The sequence below is a fragment of the Myotis davidii genome, unplaced genomic scaffold (assembly GCF_000327345.1).
Source record: "Myotis davidii unplaced genomic scaffold, ASM32734v1 scaffold660, whole genome shotgun sequence".
In the NCBI taxonomy this organism is placed as follows: domain Eukaryota; kingdom Metazoa; phylum Chordata; class Mammalia; order Chiroptera; family Vespertilionidae; genus Myotis; species Myotis davidii.
The window spans coordinates 200,045-217,355 of record NW_006292337.1 but is presented as its reverse complement, the minus strand read 5'-3'; the positions used below and the strand labels follow the sequence as shown (position 1 = coordinate 217,355).

The 17,311-nt window shown below is 40.6% G+C and overlaps 1 protein-coding gene across 2 annotated transcripts in view; it reads right to left on the bottom strand.

The window, feature by feature from the left end:
• FAM107B (family with sequence similarity 107 member B) overlaps positions 1-17,311 on the bottom strand; it is a 252,461-nt gene that overhangs the window by 50,471 nt on the left and 184,679 nt on the right. The window contains exon 1 of one of the 2 annotated variants that reach the window (XM_006765733.2): positions 7,441-7,552. The exons of the other annotated variant lie outside the window; for it this stretch is intronic. The gene's annotated coding sequence lies outside the window, so the exon portion shown is untranslated. Of the gene's footprint in view, positions 1-7,440; positions 7,553-17,311 lie in introns of those variants that run through there. 2 annotated transcript variants of the gene reach the window in all.

The window sequence follows — 17,311 nt, the reverse complement described above, 5'->3', positions numbered from 1 at the left end:
CAGAAAGTGGAAATGGAGACTGTGGCAGCAACTGTGGAAAACAATACGGAATTTCCTGGAAAAATTAAAAATAGAACTTCCTCTTGACCCACCAATCCCACTTCTAGGAATATATCCTTAGAAACCAGAAACACCATCAGAAAGAATATATATACCCCTTTGTTCATAGCAGTGCAATTTACAATAGCTAAGATCTGGAAATAGCCCAAGTGCCCCCATAAGTAGATGAGTAGATATAAAGCTGTGGTATATTTATACCATGGAATACTATGTAGCAGTAAAAAAGAAGAATCTTTTACCCTCTGAGACAGCAGGGAGGGACCTGGAGAGTATTATGCTAAGTGAAATCAGTCAGTCAGGGAAAGACAAGTATCACATGATGTCTCTTATATGTGGAATCTAAGAAACACAATAAACTGATGAACAAAATAGATCCAGAGATACTAAAGCAGGCAATAGACTGAAGAATCTCAGAGGGAGGAGGTGGGTGGGTGGGAAGAGATTAACCAATGAATGTATATACATATATGCATAAACCATGGACAGACAATAGTGCTGTGAAGTCCTGGGGAGGGGGCTAGAGTGGGGTTGAGGGAGTTATTTGGGGGAAAAGGGAACAACTGTAATACTTTCAACAATAAAGATAAATTTAAAAACCACACCCATTTAATTCCTGTTTACTTTCTAATCAACAACAATGCAATCAAAGGCCCAAAACTATAATAACACTATAGATATTCCTAGTATCTCAAGAACAAAAATTCTGTCACTGTCCTGTTTTCCCAGTTCCTACAAAGAAACATTAACAATCACACTTTTTAAAAAATCAGGCTGAAAAAGAACAACCCTCTTTCATTGAAATACATATTTATCAAGTATGTAGCAGGTACCCAGCATACTTCTTAACAGTGAGGATAAAGCAGTGACAAAATGAAGTCCCTGTTCTTATGATGCTTATATTCAAATGCAGGAAGCAGACATTAACAAAGGCGTAGCCATAAAGTGTGCTGGGTTTTAATAAAAGGAGCCCAGAAAACCCTGAGACCAGGCTGCAGAGGTCCAGAAGATCACCAGGATGAAACAATCCCAGGGGAGAACTCTTCATGGACATGTGGTGGCTCAGACTTTTGGTGTAAGTTTAAGAGTAATCAGAAGAAGGAAGAAGGAGGTCAAGAGCAGGAATATCTATAATAATAAAAGTGTAACATGCTAATTAGACTGGACAGCAGAACGACCTTCTGGATGAAGGGGGCTGAGAGGGTCGAGGCAAGCTGCTGCAGCTGTGAGGGCCAAGCCCCTTACATGAATTTCATGCATCAGGCCTCTAGCATATACATGAAAATCCAAACTCACCTGGGCAGATAGGAAGTACCTACCAAAATGGAAGACACTGAGGAGGGACAAGCTTGGTAGATCAAAGAAAATAAAGTGGTCGGTTTTAGACATGCTGCATTTCACATGTTCATAAAACATGCAAGTGAGCACAGAAAGGAAGCATCGGACACAGTGCTTGAGTCCAGGAGTCAGATACAGGTTAAATACATAAACTTAACAACCAAAAATGCACAAGCTACTTGAAGCTATGGGAACTGCTGCTATTCCTCAATAGGATGATAAAGGTGCCCCCAAGTCCCCAAATATAAAAAGGTGGTAAAGAAGAGGAGCCTGCACCAATGGACACAGACAATATGTGGAAAAGGCCTTGGAGGGGTGGGTGGAGGGGGTCAATGAGATAAAAAAAGGGGGAGGGACATCTGTAATACTTTCAACAATAAAGATAAATTTTTTAAAAAAAGAGGAGCCTGCAAAGATGACGGAAAGAGAAGGAAATCCAGGAGAACAAGGTCTCAGCAGTTGAGAGATATGAGAATGTCTCAGAAGACTTTCAGTCAACAAAACTGCTGAGTGATCAAGTGGGAGAAAAGGAAGCACCCTCGACTTAACACCAGGCAGGATGGCATCCCTGTGCAGCTGGCTTCACAGGCAGTCATGGGAGCCTTCCCCATGCTCGGATGGGCCCTGCACTTGGTTGTTTTTGTTTGATTTTTAATTTATCTTTATTGTTGAAAATATTACAGATGTCCCCTTTGTAGGTTTTTTTTCCCCAATGACCCCCTCCACATGTACCCGCCCCTCCCAAGCCTTCACCACTCTATTGTCTGTGTCCATGGGTTATACATATATGCATATAAGTTCCCCAGTTAATCACTCCCTTCTCACTCCCTTCCACCCTGCCTTCCCTCTGAAATTCATCAATCTGTTCCATGCTTCTATGTCTCTGGTTCTATTTTTTCATCAGTTTGTTTATTAGATTCCACATATGAGTGAGATCATGTGATACTACTGGCTGGCTTATTTCACTTAGCATAATAGTCTCCAGGTCCCTCCATGCTGTTCCAATGGTAAGAGTTCTTACTTTTTTTTTACTGCTATGCAGTATTCCATTATGTAAATATACCAGAGCTTTGTTAACCACTCATCTGCTGATGGGCACTTGGGCTGTTTCCAAATCTTAGCTATTGTAAATTGTGCTGCTATGAACATAAGAGTTCATATATTCTTTCAGATTGGTGTTTCTGGTTACTTAGGATATATTCCTAGAAGTGGGATCACTGGGTCAAATGGCAGTTCCATTTTTAGTTTTTGAGGAAATTCCATACTGTTCTCCACAGTGACTGCACCAGTCTGCATTCCCACCAGCAGTGTACTAGGGTTCCTTTTTCTCCGCAACCTCACCAGCACTTGTCATTTGTTGATCTGTTAATGGTAGCCATTTTGACAGGTTTGAGGTGTTACCTCATTGTCATTTTAATTTGCATCTCTCTGATGATCAGTGACTTTGAACGATTTTTTCATATGTCTCTTGGCTATCTTTATGTCCACTTTGGAGAAGTGTCTATTTAGGCCCTTTGGCCGTTTTTTAGTTGGATTGTTTGTCTTTTTTTTTGTTGTTGTTAGTTTGTATGAATTTTTCTATATATTTTGGAAATTAAACCCTCTGGTGCACACATGGCCTGAATCCTGGGAAGACTCTAAAGCACTGACACCACATAAGCTGGGCCTAGATTCCTGACCCACAGAAACTGTGAGGTAATAAATGTTGCCTTAAGCCACTAAGTTTATGATGTGTTATGTAGTAGTAGATAACTAGTACAAGCCAGAAAGTAGAATAATCCTCTCTGGAAGTTTAAATGAAAGGAGAGAGAAAGTGGCAGCCGAAAGAGGAGGTACGAGGGAAGGCTGGCTTTCACAGTGTTCGGTTGTTGTTTTATGACAGGTGAAACTTAAAAATTTGTAAATCCTTATGAGAAAAAAACACCAGGATAGAGGCTGAAATAGGAGGTGGGAGAAGATGGTTGTGGAGAAACCAATCTTTTAAAGTGAAATTATACCTCTTGCACTATAAACAGAAAAATGACTACAGGATCCAAGACCAGGCAGATTTGCAAAGGGGCAGTGGCAAGAAGAGAGAATGGTCTTCACATGACTATCTTATTAGTAGTGGAAAGGTAATCTGCTGAGGGCGAGGTACAAGTAGGAGGAATGAGCTGACTGTGAAATGAGAGATTTAAGAAGTGTGGGGAAGGTTGAAAATAGATCAAGAGTGCTGATGAGGCAAGCATGTAACTAACTTCCAGGCAGCGTTAAGAGCCTGGTGAAGTTGGAGTCGGGGACTTTATAATGGCATTGGTGTGATTTTCTCTGGCAGAACCTGGCAGTCCAGGAACAGAGGTGGAGACAGTGGGTCCCTCGATCCTCCAGTGTTGGGATGTGCCAAGACAGCAGATGAAAGGGAATTCAGTGTATTAAGAAGGGCACAGTGGAAATGCTGGCCACAGAATTGAAAAAGTAGAGGGGAGACATGCTTGACATGCAGGGTGATAGCAGGGGCAAGGGACCTGAAATGGACCTGGAGGAGCCAAAATCTGATGTCACTTGAGATAGACGGTCAGATGAACTAGAAGGAAGAAAGGTTCAAGCCAGCAAATGGGATCTCAGAATGTCAGATCAGAAGTAGCCCCTGGTATTAACAAGATCTAGATTCTAGAACATTGACTCCCGATTTGAGCACTGAAAGTCCCATGTCCTGGGAAATCCCCCAGTCCCAGGCCAACTGGGATGGTCTTAAAACGGAAAGTCCTTCATCAAAGAAAGCTCCACTCCCCAGTTTCAGGCAAATGAGACTGCTGGTTATTCATCTTTGTTTATCATTTAACAAACACTGACACCTGGAGCAGAAGATCACCATCCAGGTGCCAACATTATCAAGGAAGGAGGAGATGACCAATAAATGACAGCACTGAAGAGTAGAAGATAGAATATGACTGAAATGAGCAACCAATGCATAAGGAGAAAAAGAGTAAAAATCTGAAAGTGGCCATGAGGAAGAGGGACCCCATCCCATGTGTGGGGAAAGGCTCATTCTTTATTCATAAGGGCCTGAGACAGTAGCAAACCCAGACAGCCAGATTCAATCAGGAACAGGAGCAACTCTAGGGAAGAAGCTAGCTGAAGATGGAACAGGATCAGAGCACACAGTGGAAAGTCTAGGGCAGTGGTCGGCAAATTCATTAGTCAACAGAGCCAAATATCACCAGTACAACAATTGAAATTTCTTTTGAGAGCCAAATTTTTTAAACTTAAACTATATAGGTAGGTACATTGTTATTAACTTAATTAGGGTACTCTTAAGGCTTAGGAAGAGCCACACTCAAGGGCCAAAGAGCCTCATGTGGCTCTTGAGCCGCAGTTTGCCGACCACGGGTCTAGGGTAAGAGGGGAAAGTCCCATGAGTCCCAGAGCTAGAGAATCCCACAGAGGCAACCACAGTGAGAATGGGAATGGTGTGGGATATTATCCCATATAGTTTGCAGGGTTGATGGATGGTGACATACCAATGGCTACTCCAGGGAAGCTGTGGGACATAAGCATAGGTGTAATTTCACACACTAAAAGTAGCTATTTGATCTGAAGAAAAGAGATTAGGAATTTTCTGAGCTCCAGAATGAGTTCCTCTGGTCCTTGTCTAAAAATCCTTTCATCTTGGGACTCAATTCTCTGTTTCACAAATCATCATCTTTGTTCTGATATTCAAATCTTCACCCAACCCTAAGATTCTCCTTAAGTCTCTCACATCTCACCAACACATGTATGTGTTAACCGAATCCAGAAAATCCTCATGAATTTGCTTATGTAACTGTCAATAACTAATACAGAAGTAAAAGTAGAGAAATACTGCCGTTGACAATAAAATGTCAAAGTTATCACATCAGCACAGAAGGAAGATGAGGAGGGTTTCTGTTGTTTTATCATGGTGAGTTGTATTTTCTGTTTTGTGTGTGTGTGTGTGTGTGTGTGTGTGTGTGTGTTGTGTGTGTGTATGTGTGCACATACCACCTAGAGATTTAAGTCCTATGGAAGCTAGAAAAACTCAACAATAAAACATATTGTTTCAGCAAAAACCTTTAGCATTAATTAGAAAAAAGTGTATTCAAAAAGAACTCCCTTGACTCAAGAACAACTCAAGTACTTCTTTTCAGTCAAACCTTGCTCTCAAATTTGGGAGAAGCCAGAGTTAAACCAGGCCTGAGAGTGCAGAGCCCTAACCAAACAAAAAAAGGACAGCAAGCTCATAGTTCACTGGGAGACATGATGGTTACTGGACCCTTCGGGAAGCCGAGTGCCCTTTGCCTCCTTTCTCATGTAGCCCATGACTTCTCTCTCCCCATCTAGCCCATCAATTCAAGGCTGGGCTTCATGAAGGAGAACTTGGAATCTATCTGTGCCTCAATGGTGTGCTTTTGTGGGTTCCCGAGGATTCAGGAGCGTTACAGTAAGACACTCCCCAGCCTCAGCCCAGCATGCAACCATGCAGGCTGGGCCAGTCAAGGGCTCATCAAAAACCAGAAACTGAACACAGAAACTGAAGCAAACCTTCACCAACCAAGTACAATTCACACAAATGCCTTTACCAGTAAATAATTTCTAAATTATCCTCATTAGCCACAGAAAGAGAATCCTTTTATAAAGCTTTCCAAAGTCAAGCCAGTATTAAGATGGCATTTATCACTACATACAAAGTACATGAGAACCCTATGTTAATATGGTTAGCCCATGTTTTTTCTCAAGTGAAAAAACACTGCAAATGCACCTAGCCAAAAAAAAAAAAAAAAAAAAGGTGAGTGTGTGTGTGTGTGTATGTGTGTGTGTGTGTAATCTGTTTGTCTAGATCAACATTACATTGTCATCAAATATTTGTTTATGTAGGCTAGGCACAAGATGGTGAAGTAGTATGTAGCAAGATAAGACAAAAACCACTGTGAAAATCATTATTACACCACGATGAAGGAGAACATTTAAATACCTATTCTCATTAGATAGGAATAGAGATTCAACATACTCCTTTTTGAAAATATATTTTTACTGATTTCAGAGAGGAAAAAAAGAGAGAGAGAGAGAGAGAGAGAGACAGACAGACAGACAGACAGACAGACAGACATTGATGAGAATCATTGATCGGCTGCCTCCTGCATGCCCCACATTGGGGATCAAACCCAAAACCTGGGCATGTGTCCTGATAGGGAATTGAGCTGTGACCTCCTTGTTCATAGATTGACGCTCAACTACTGAGCCAGCCGGGTGACACACTTCTTCTATAGTGGACACCCAAGAAATCATCTTTCCTAATCCTAACCAAGGAATTAGAAGCAAATTAACAGCATATCAGAATGTTTTGTTGTTGTTGTTGCTGTCATCACATATTAGTGTTTCTTTATATCTACAACTACTAGGGAGAAGATGAAGGCAATGAGCAAAACAATTTCAAATCAAGTGCTAGTTTGTAAAAATGAGTAACTTCAAAATGCGTATGTCTTATAATTTTCATTGGGTGCCATATTTTACCAGAAGTGGGTATCTTTTTTTAAAGAAGAGTACAACTTAATCATCAGGAACCAAGGCACTGAATGAAAGAAATATGAATTAAATAATGGAGAAAAAAACTTACATAACATAAAAAGACATTTTTAAAAGGTAAGCCAAGAGCAACTCATGACAGAGATAGATAGATATTTGAAGAAATCTTAGGAGAAAAAGATAGTTTTTGATTGCAAAAAGCCTACTGCAGAGTTCTTTCCCTGGCAAAGATATAATATCCAAAACTATAAAAAGTTGACTTTTTTTTAGTCTTATGTAAGTCTGCTGTTTGTCAAACCCACAAGTTCACATGTTTGAAGGAATAGATTATTCAGTGACTAATGGGCAGATCTCAAGTTTATTCCTACTTCAGATACACTTTTTCTTGTTTATACTTTAATCATGAACATTCAAAGTTTTTAAAAATCACCCAGTAGTAAGAAAAAGTTTGCTGAGAAAATTGCATCAGACTTGTCACCTATTCAAGGCCTACAAGACAAAAGGTTATGGAGAATGAACACTAACCTCTTTGGGTATTTGCAGGCTCCTTGTCCACGGCAACAAATAAAAAGATTGCAGTAAGAATGCACCTCCTAACAGTAGCAGTTCCTTCTGGTAGTGAAGAAAAGCACCTAAAACAAGAATTTACCACCAAACTTCCCTCCCCCACCCAGAAGCTCTCTTTTTGGAAATTAAAAAAAAAAATCAGAGTTCAAGTTCAAAGGGAGACACCATAGCAACTTGATAGGCATAGAAACAAGTGCAAACAATGAAAAACAGCAAACTGTTCCAACTCTAGTACCAGTTACAGACCTTCAGACCAATGGAACACGCTGTAGCAACTTCATAAGACCCAGAAACAAGAGCAAACAATGGAAAACAACAAACTGTTCCAACTCTAGTACCAGTTACAGACCTTCCAGGCCAATGGAACACACTGTCTCCAGCAGCACAAGTATAATGCAGTTCTGCATTAAACATCAGTTACTCTGCTTCAAAGCAAATACCCTCTATACAAGTTAACTGAGATCTATTAACAAAAGCAAACATTTTCCCCTCTGAATCAGCTCCCTCATTAAGTCGTGAGAAAATGCACATATATGAACACGTGAAATGCCCTGGGAACTTACCACACCTGCATATGCAACATCCCAGCCCAACGTTCACACCTTAACCATGTGCCAGTCACCTCTCCAACTACTTAAAAATACCCTCCCCAACCAAAGGAAGTTGAGGTTTAATATTCATTATAATGCCACTGCATTACCTATAGCACACAAGCTTTAAGACAACTAAAATTTCCACTCCGAAGGTTCATAATTCATGACATTACAAGCCACTCATGAAAGGTGCTGAGATTTTCTATTTTAGTTTAAGTGTTTAATATAGTGGGGGAAAGGCTGAAATCAGGGGAGGAAGGGCCTAACTCTAGTCCCAATTCATACTACCTGTGTGCCTCTGAGTGGAAGGGTCCACCTCTCTAAGCCAAGAACGTTTCCTTCTAGTCCTATATTGTTGTTAATAAATTAGTAGGAAAGAGCAAATCTAAATCGAGGCAAGAATCCGAAATTACAATTATAGAGGTATATACCTCTGTATGGGTATATTTAGTGAACCAACTTCAGGTCTGTCCAGTACACTGAACTCCTGCCCCAAGCCTGACGAAACACAGGGCCCGTAGACCTTTCCAGCTGACACAGCCCGAGTCCTACAGGGCACTGTGGAAGAAAGAGGATTCACAGAAAACCCTAAAAACTGTTTACAAATAATGCTATCAGGCTCACATCTGATTCACTTGAATTCAGATGTCCACATGTGTATCACTGCGCACATGTGATTTTTTTTTAAATAAGTAGATCACATGTGTTAACAGCTCCCCCTATTCCTTCTTTCTCACTCTGTCCCTCCCACAACACAGGAAAGATTGTGTAGCTCTCAACGTGAAAAATACCTGGTAGATACTTGAGAGTGCAACTCTACTCTGTAAAAAATACAAAAAAAAACCCATAAACAAACAAAAGGGTTTTAGTACAACACATACACACACGTTTCACAAAATAGTACGGATCCCTAAAATGGACACATTTCCTACTGCATTTTATGTTTTAAAATGCTGATTGTGACCCACAGTATAAAAAAGTTAGATCCACTAAAGGATGAAGAAACAAAATGTGGTACAGAGATACAATGGAATATTCAGCCTTAGGAAGGAATGACATTCTGACACATGCTACATACGACATGGATGAATCCTGAAGACCTTATATTAAGTGAAATAAGCAAGTCACAGAAAGATGAATACTTTATGAGGTACCCAGAGTAGTCAAATTCACTGGTACAGAAAGTACAATGGTGGTTCCTAGGGAATGAGGGAGGGGAATGTAATTAACCTTCATGGGTATAGAGTTTCAGTTTGGGGAGATGAAAAAGTTCCAGAGAAGGATGGCGGTGAAGGTTGTACCTAATGTGAATGTATTTAATGCCACTTAAATTATACAGTCAAAAATGGATAAGATGGTAAATTTTATTTGTGTATTTTACCACAATAAAAAATAAACATAAAAGAACACTGAGTTTGAAAGCAGTCAACAACTGGGAAATCCCCCTAAAAAATGAAAGTTTTCTATGCTATGTGATATTAGTGAAGCCTGCATAATTGGGAAGAAGTATTCATAGTAGTATTCAGTAGCATTAGTGTGAGATAATAGAGAATACCTATAGTGGTCTCGGTTCCCAGGTTTCTGGCACATAGCTCCTAAAACCCCTGTATTCTCCTAAGTGATAAGAGCAGTAGGAGCATCTTTTGTTCTAATGAGGTGATTCTGAGTGGGTTCCTGGATGGGGGCTGGTCACCAGAATGACCAAGCCATGGCTAGAAGCTTGTTCATCCCTACCCCCTGTCCCCTGCCCAGTCCTCAGAGAGGGGAGAGGGGCTGAGACTGTGTTAATAATTGATCATGCTTATATGAGGAAATCCCCATAAAAATCCCCAATGTACTAGAGATTTGGAGAGCTTCTGTGTTGGTGAACACATCCACGTGCTGGAGGGTGATGCACCCCAAACTCCACAACGACACAAGCTCCTGTGCTCAGATCCTCCCAGACACTGCCCTGTGTCTCTCTCCATCTGGCTGTTCATCTGTACTAAACTGATAAACATGCTTCCCTGAGTTCTGTGAGCCACTCTAGCAAATTAATCGAACCCAAGGAGGGAGTTGTAGGAACCGAAAATCTATAGCCACATCAGACAGTTGTGAATAACCTGGGGACCTGTGATTGGCATCTGAAGTAGGGGGCAGTTTCTTGGAACTAACCCTTACCTGTGGGATTTGATACTGTCTCTGGTAAATAGTGTCAGAATTGAGTTAAATTATAGGGCATCCAGCTGGTGTTGCAGAGAATTGCTTTGGGGGGAAAACCCCCTCACATCTGGTGTCAGAAGAGTTGTGGGTTTGGTAGTAGTGTGAGAGTAAAGGAGAGATGTGGGAGGGAAGACACTGATTTTTTCCAAAGACAATTACAATCCTAATAGTGTACTCAACTTACACTATTGAATCTTGCTTTCTTTCCAACTATAAAACAGGAATAAGGATGTTTACTATAAAATCAAGGAAAGTCACAATGCTCAAAAATTATTTGTTGATGAAAAAGTTGGGAACCCTGAAAATTTAGTTAATAAAAATGATCAGATCACTGAATAGCAAAGGATATTTTATTAAATTAAATATTCCCAAAGTTTTCTGAGATTAGTAATGTATCACATGTATTAAAAACTAAGAAAAAACGTCCTAGCCAATTTGACTCAATGGACAGAGCATCGGCCTGTGGAATCAAGTTCGTACCTCAGTCACAGGCTTCATCCCCAGCCCCGGACAGGGCCCATGTGAGAGGCAACCAACTGATCTGTCTCTCTCACATCTATGTTACTCTCTCTGTGTCTCTCCTGCTCCCTTCCACCCTCTCTCTAAAAATCAATGGAAAAATATCCTCAAGTGAGATTAACATTTAAAAAAAAGCACTAAAAAAACAATCAAAACTAAACACTGATTTTAAGTGGTAGATTTAAAAAAGTATAATAATGCAAGACTTTTTTATAAAAAAATTATTTCTTTTAAAAAACTTTTTTTTCAAAGATATGCTGATTAATACCACAGTGTCTACCCTTGCTTTTCAAGTTGAGAGCTGAGGAATTTAGTTCTCAAGAGGGTAGACGGGGCCTTGTGCTCTTACATAATCTTAGGCTCCAGTTTCCCCAAGTGCTAAACCTTTTAAACTTAGATCTATACACCTATACTATAACAGCACAAGTCCACAGTAGGTAATCTGGTTAAGTAGGCCCAATGTTTTTTACCACAAATGTGAATAAAAATATTTACTTACAATTCACAGTTTTCTATTCACTTACCAATCCAATATTAAAGTCCCCTTTTCTCCAAATAAACATTTCCAGGCAATTAATATTTCTGTGGCTGCATCAGGCCAGGAAATACAATTAGCTAAACTAAGTTTTATTAAAAGTATTGTCACTAATACCACCTTAGAATGGTTTCTTTTCCCCAAGTTCTTCCCAAATGAGCTCAGTCCTAAAGCTGACACCTATTAAATCAAGTCTTATGGGGTCCTCATACTCCCTAAAGTTAGTACATAGAAATACAAAACTTTCTTTCAATCAGGAAAGTTCACTAAGCAAAATGGCAGCGACTTCACTCCCAACAGATTGTGCAACTAGTTTGCCTAACATATTTATTAACTCTAGGAGTGTGCCTAGCCTCCTTAATTAGATATAAACTCCCTGAGGAGAAATATCCTTCAGACTTATCTGTGCCCAGGATGCTGGGTCTTTCATCAGTTTAATAAACATTACTTGGATGAATACACTCCACACACTCAATCCATTTTATTCATCATTCTTCACTTTGCAAAATGTCTTTGAGTAATTTTCTCAATGTTAGAAATACAGTGAAGAAAAATCTAGAATAAAAAAGTTCCTTCCTTATCATGGACACCATTTCCTTTGGAGATTCTAAAATCATACCACTAGGCCAGTGGTTCTCAACCTTCCTAATGCTGTGACCCTTTAATACAGTTCCTCATGTTGTGGTGACCCCCAATTTCATTGTTACAAATTGAACATAATTAAAGCATAGTGATTAATCAAAAAAACAATATGTAATTATATATGTGTTTTCCGATGGTCTTAGGTGACCCCTGTGAAAGGGTCGTTCGACCCCCCAAAAGGGTTGCGACCCACAGGTTGAGAACCACTGCACTAGGCTATAAATATTACAAGTCTTTATTGAGGGAGGGAAAAAAACAAAAACCTATCAGACTTGCCAAGAGATAGGATCTTGTCAAATAGTTCACTGTTGGGTCCAGGTTAAAAAGTAAATAACAGCATTCTTCATTTTGGATCGCTACCCCACTGGAGCCATTGATAAGGCAACAAAATACAAACTGCACCCTTCATCACTAGAATAAATTATTTATTTGGGAATTCTTATTTAGCAAAAGAAAATCATGAGTATTTTCTATTAATTTGTATAGACCCCTCAGGAAAACTCTAGAAACAAACACCTGGAAAAGACCTACTCACTACATTAAGCATTAAGTTCAAGTCACTAAGCAAACTGATTTTCTAAGGGGAAGGATATTTCCTTAATTGCTCATGAGTTACCAATTTGACACACCAATTTTGAAAACCAGTTTATTAGAATGTAAGCTTCTCAAAAGGAGGTTCAGCTAGTTAAGCATCACTTGTAAATATCCACACCAACTAGAGTAAATCTTCGAACACAGGACGGCACTCAGTTACCAAATGAAAAAACTCAAATCCTTTGGAAATAACTATGCTTAAGAAATTGTATCTTCATATTCAAAAGCAAAAAAAAAATAAAATTCAAAAGCCAATTATCTGGTTTTCTCATAACAGTGCATATTTAGTTTAAAGCCCTCAACAACAAAGTAAGCAAACTCTTGCAATTAGAATAAATCAGATAAAGCCAGTGAGATATTTAACTCAAAACTGTACTCTGATAAAATAAAAGTCAGATATGCAACTAGATGAATAGAATTTAAAAGTCAAGGCCACACTAGAGAAGAAACAGCAAAAGCGTGACACATTCAAGCTAATACAATTCCCAAATCTGAGTATTAAGAGTGGTTTTGAGCTTCCTAGTGGCCAAAATCACAACAAATAAGTAATATCCTTTTCTTTATCAAGGAAAAAATAATAGCATCCCATCTTCTTTCTCAAGAAAAAGAAAAAAAAATATATCATGGCATGTGGCACGAGAGTCTAAAAGAAGGTCCCCACTTGGGACTTTACACGAGGACCAATGAGAACAGTGTGAATAATATCCTTTATTCATTTACCCACAAATAAAAAGTTCATGGCTCACATGGCTATTTTCTATTAAAACAGCCTGTTAAAGGCAGAAGGCATAGGATTATGCCTTGCCTTTCATTCATTTTAATTTACTAAAAGAAAATGCTACCTGATCCTCCTCTTTGGCCTCCAAACTATGATTTCAGACCAAGATGGGACTTAATGTATTCTGCAGAATTTTCTTCCCAAATATATTATTTCATATTAAGAAGACAGATGATTCGGTAATCCTAGATGTAAGGCCACAGAACTCGTACCCTGTGTTGCTTTGGAAGTACAGTATGAGAAGCCATTTCGCCAGTGCTGTAAGCAGAGTCTCTATCACTGGAAACTGGTTCCATGGGCTTTTATGTTCTGGTGGTAGGGTGAGAGGAGAAGGAAGACAGGCAGAACACAGGGAGCATACACACTAACTGCAGTAGGTCTGGTGAAGTGTCAGGAGGACAAATAAAGCAGGTCAGGGGCTGCTTTTTTAAAGCCCTGGGCAAGTGTGAGCTTGGCTTGTTTAGGAAAAGCAGAACAGAGGCCAATGTGGCTAGAGCCAGCAAAAGAGGAAAGTGGTTGGAAACTAGGTCAGGGAGGCAGCAGGGGCAAGACCAGCTTCTGATTCACTCAACACTTAAAGACATGGTTGATTTAGGTTTCACAGTTCTACGCACCGAACCTTGTGGAAATCAACTGGCCTGAAAGATGCTTAAAGCCATTCAGGAGAATCCCAGGGGACACCTAAGTTGGACTTCACCTGCAGCTGTTGACACCAGCAGTAGTTTTGAAATCAGTGCCCAGTCACTATAACAAGACATGCTGTAGGGACTTTAGAATTATTGTTTCAGATGTGTAAAATCCTTGAGTTTTAGTTTGGGCATACTGTTGACAGATTTTTTGCGACAGCAGGTAAAACTCCAGGTTATGGTTTGTTAGACTATAACTCCTCAACCACAGAGTATATTCTCATCATTTCATTTACCACAGGGTTACCTGGGTTTCCCTGGGACACTCCCATTTCAAATACTCGTCTTTGCTGTCCCCCAGAAATGCATGCTTAGCTCTCAAATAATAGACTTTAGTCATATTAGAGAATACATATAATTAGGAGACAGATAACAGTGCTTCTAAAAACAGTACCAGAGCCCTAGCTGGTTTGACTCAGTGAATAGAGCATTGGCCTGCAGAATGAAGGGTCCTGGGTTCAATTCCAGTCAGGGCACATGCCCCAGTTGCAGGCTCAATCCCCCAAATGAGGCGTGCAGGAGACATGTGATCAGTGATTCTCTCTCATCATTGATGTTTCTATCTCTCTCTCCCTTTCCCTTCCTCTCTGAAATCAACAAAAATGTTAAAAAAACAAACAAAAAAACAGTGCCAGAGTATCAAGGTATATGTTTTTATCAATAACATTCCCACATTTTTTAACATTTTATTGAGTGCTTACTATATGCAGACACATTGCTAATGCATTAGCTGGGTTTTTGTAAAATTCTATAAGGTATGTACTATTATATTCCCCATTTTACTGATAAAGCTAACAGAATTCAGACTCAGAAAGTGAGCCCAAACTGTCTGGTTCCAGAGGCTGTCAAATCACACTACCTCTCTACTAAAAGAAACTGGATGGAAAAGAATTATTCATTGACAGATGTTACCCAGGGACAGAGCAGAGAACATATCCTTTTCTATTTAGCTAATAAGACAATCTATATATTATTATCACCCAGAATCAATACTCTTTAGGGAGAAATAAGTAACCCAGAGCTAAATATACTACAGGGAAAGAATCTACTGAATCTTAGTGACAAGCGATATGAAATATAGAACCACAGCACGGACCACAGAACTCTGAAAACAGGATGCAGGCTCACCTTCCTGGGCATGCAACCACCCACCTACCAGCTGCCCTTCTCTCACATTTTTATATTATTTCATCTGTGGGAGGTCATAAGCTTGTTGCATAGCTCTCCAACTGCTTTATTATTTTTTTAAAGGAGCCATGGAAGTCGTGGCCTGACATACCATCCAAAGCATAAAGATATGGGGGGGGGGGGCAGAAAGGCTCAATCCAACCATCTTGCACATTCAGTTGTCAACATCAGCTGCCACAGAGGAAGGAGAAAAGTTCAGAATGTAAGACAGCAACAGGAGGAAAGGAAAACACAAACACACCATCTTCCACTCGCTGGAAGAATCTTCTGCATATGGACATGGCTGGGACTCTGCAGTGTACCACAAGGCCACTTCTTGGGGTCTAGGGTCTGGAGACACAATACGAAGTATAAGATAATGCTTTCCCCTAAAAGATCTGTTGTTGTTATTGTTATTGTTGTTGTGAGCATGAGTGTGAGTGTGAGTGTGAGTGTGTGTGTGTGTGTGTGTGTGTGTATACACACGGCAAGTCCTTAGGAGGAAAGGGTGTGTGGAAGTGGATGTGTGGGAATGTGAGTGTGTGTGTTTCAAGAGAAGTCCTTAGGAGGGAGGGTGTAAAGCTCAGAAATGGTGGGACTAAAATTATACAAAAATGGAAGTAAACGATGCTTTTAAAAGGAACTCCTACAGATCTCAGATGCTCACACAATGAGTCTGAAACAAAGACTGACTGAAGAAGCCAAGCCCTCTTTATGTGCTTTATGACTTTATGACTAAAGCCAGCCCAGTCCTATCTAAACAAACAGCAATAGTCAGGGTCCAAATCTGCTCCCTCAGTGTCCCACCCAGAACAGCAGCAGTAACAATAGGAAGTACTGACGCTCCATAGGATGAGATTAGGAGGAGGGTCCCCATTCTCAGAGTTTCCAATCAAAGTCCATGATCCAGTGACCACAGAGAAACCCAAGGTGGAAACGCACTTCCCAGCAGGGCAGAGGAGTCCTGCTTCCTCATACCAGGGTCACTCCACTGCATCATAAACAAAGCAACCTCAAAGCACAAGTGCCCCATGCCATGCTGGAATTCAAACCAAATAGCTCATGCAGAACCTGAGGAAAACATCGACTCTTGTTTTGGGGATTGGGGCTCTTACCAGAAGGGAACTGCATTATCAACAACATTGGGATGGTACCCTGGGCCCTGTTCACCCCACCCCACCTACCTTCAATCCCTCACACCTCCATTTCCAAGAACTCAAATAAGACTTCCCAAAACTCTTCTAACCAGGCTGGCCAGTAAAGGGCAGCAAAGCCTCATCTCCCTCGTCTTTCCCCCTTTCCCTCCCTCACCAGTCCCTGCCACCAAGGGACTGGTTAGGTGGGGCTCCTGCACCCCAGGGAGCCTCAGGGAAGGAACAGAGTCTCCTGAGACCCCAGACAGAGGTGCAATTACGGATGCTGCTGGGTGTGATTGTACTAAACTTTATGGCACTAGTAGATTACTGCCAAAACACAGTCATTGGAAAAAATAAACCAAGACAAATAATAAGGAAAGAGATAGCAGCCAAGCTCCCCTGATGAGGCAAGTAGGCCATGGGCTTACCATAGAACCTCACATCAGAGAAACCTCTAATGAGGATCTTTATTCATACACACGACACTAACTTGCAACTATGGATATGTGTGGAGGATGGATAGAGTATTTGTCAGCCAGACCTGATCGGAATGTGGATGAAGGCTCTACTAGTAATTACACCTGGACAAAAAAGATAGGAGCCAAGCTCACCCCAGATGAAACAGGAGGGGTGCCCGCCTTGTGTGTGAGGTACCAACGTGGCCCCCTCTCCTGCCATTAACTGCTGACCCTGGACCCCTCTGTTTGGGGGTGGAGAGCTTCCCTCACTCAGCAATCAATTCCTATGTTTACAGGAGCCCATGAACCAACAAATGAACTGAGTGAGAACCTTTTACTCAGCATCTCTGTGAACTCCTGATTACCTGTGACCTCTGACCTGATTTTCTCCTCGGACTTCACTCTCACTTCTAGTAATATCCTCCTCCTTCCACTTACATCCTGGTTACTGAAAACCTACCTCTCTAACAAAACATTTCTTTGTTTCTGAGAATCCTGCCTGCCCGCAGATTCTAAACC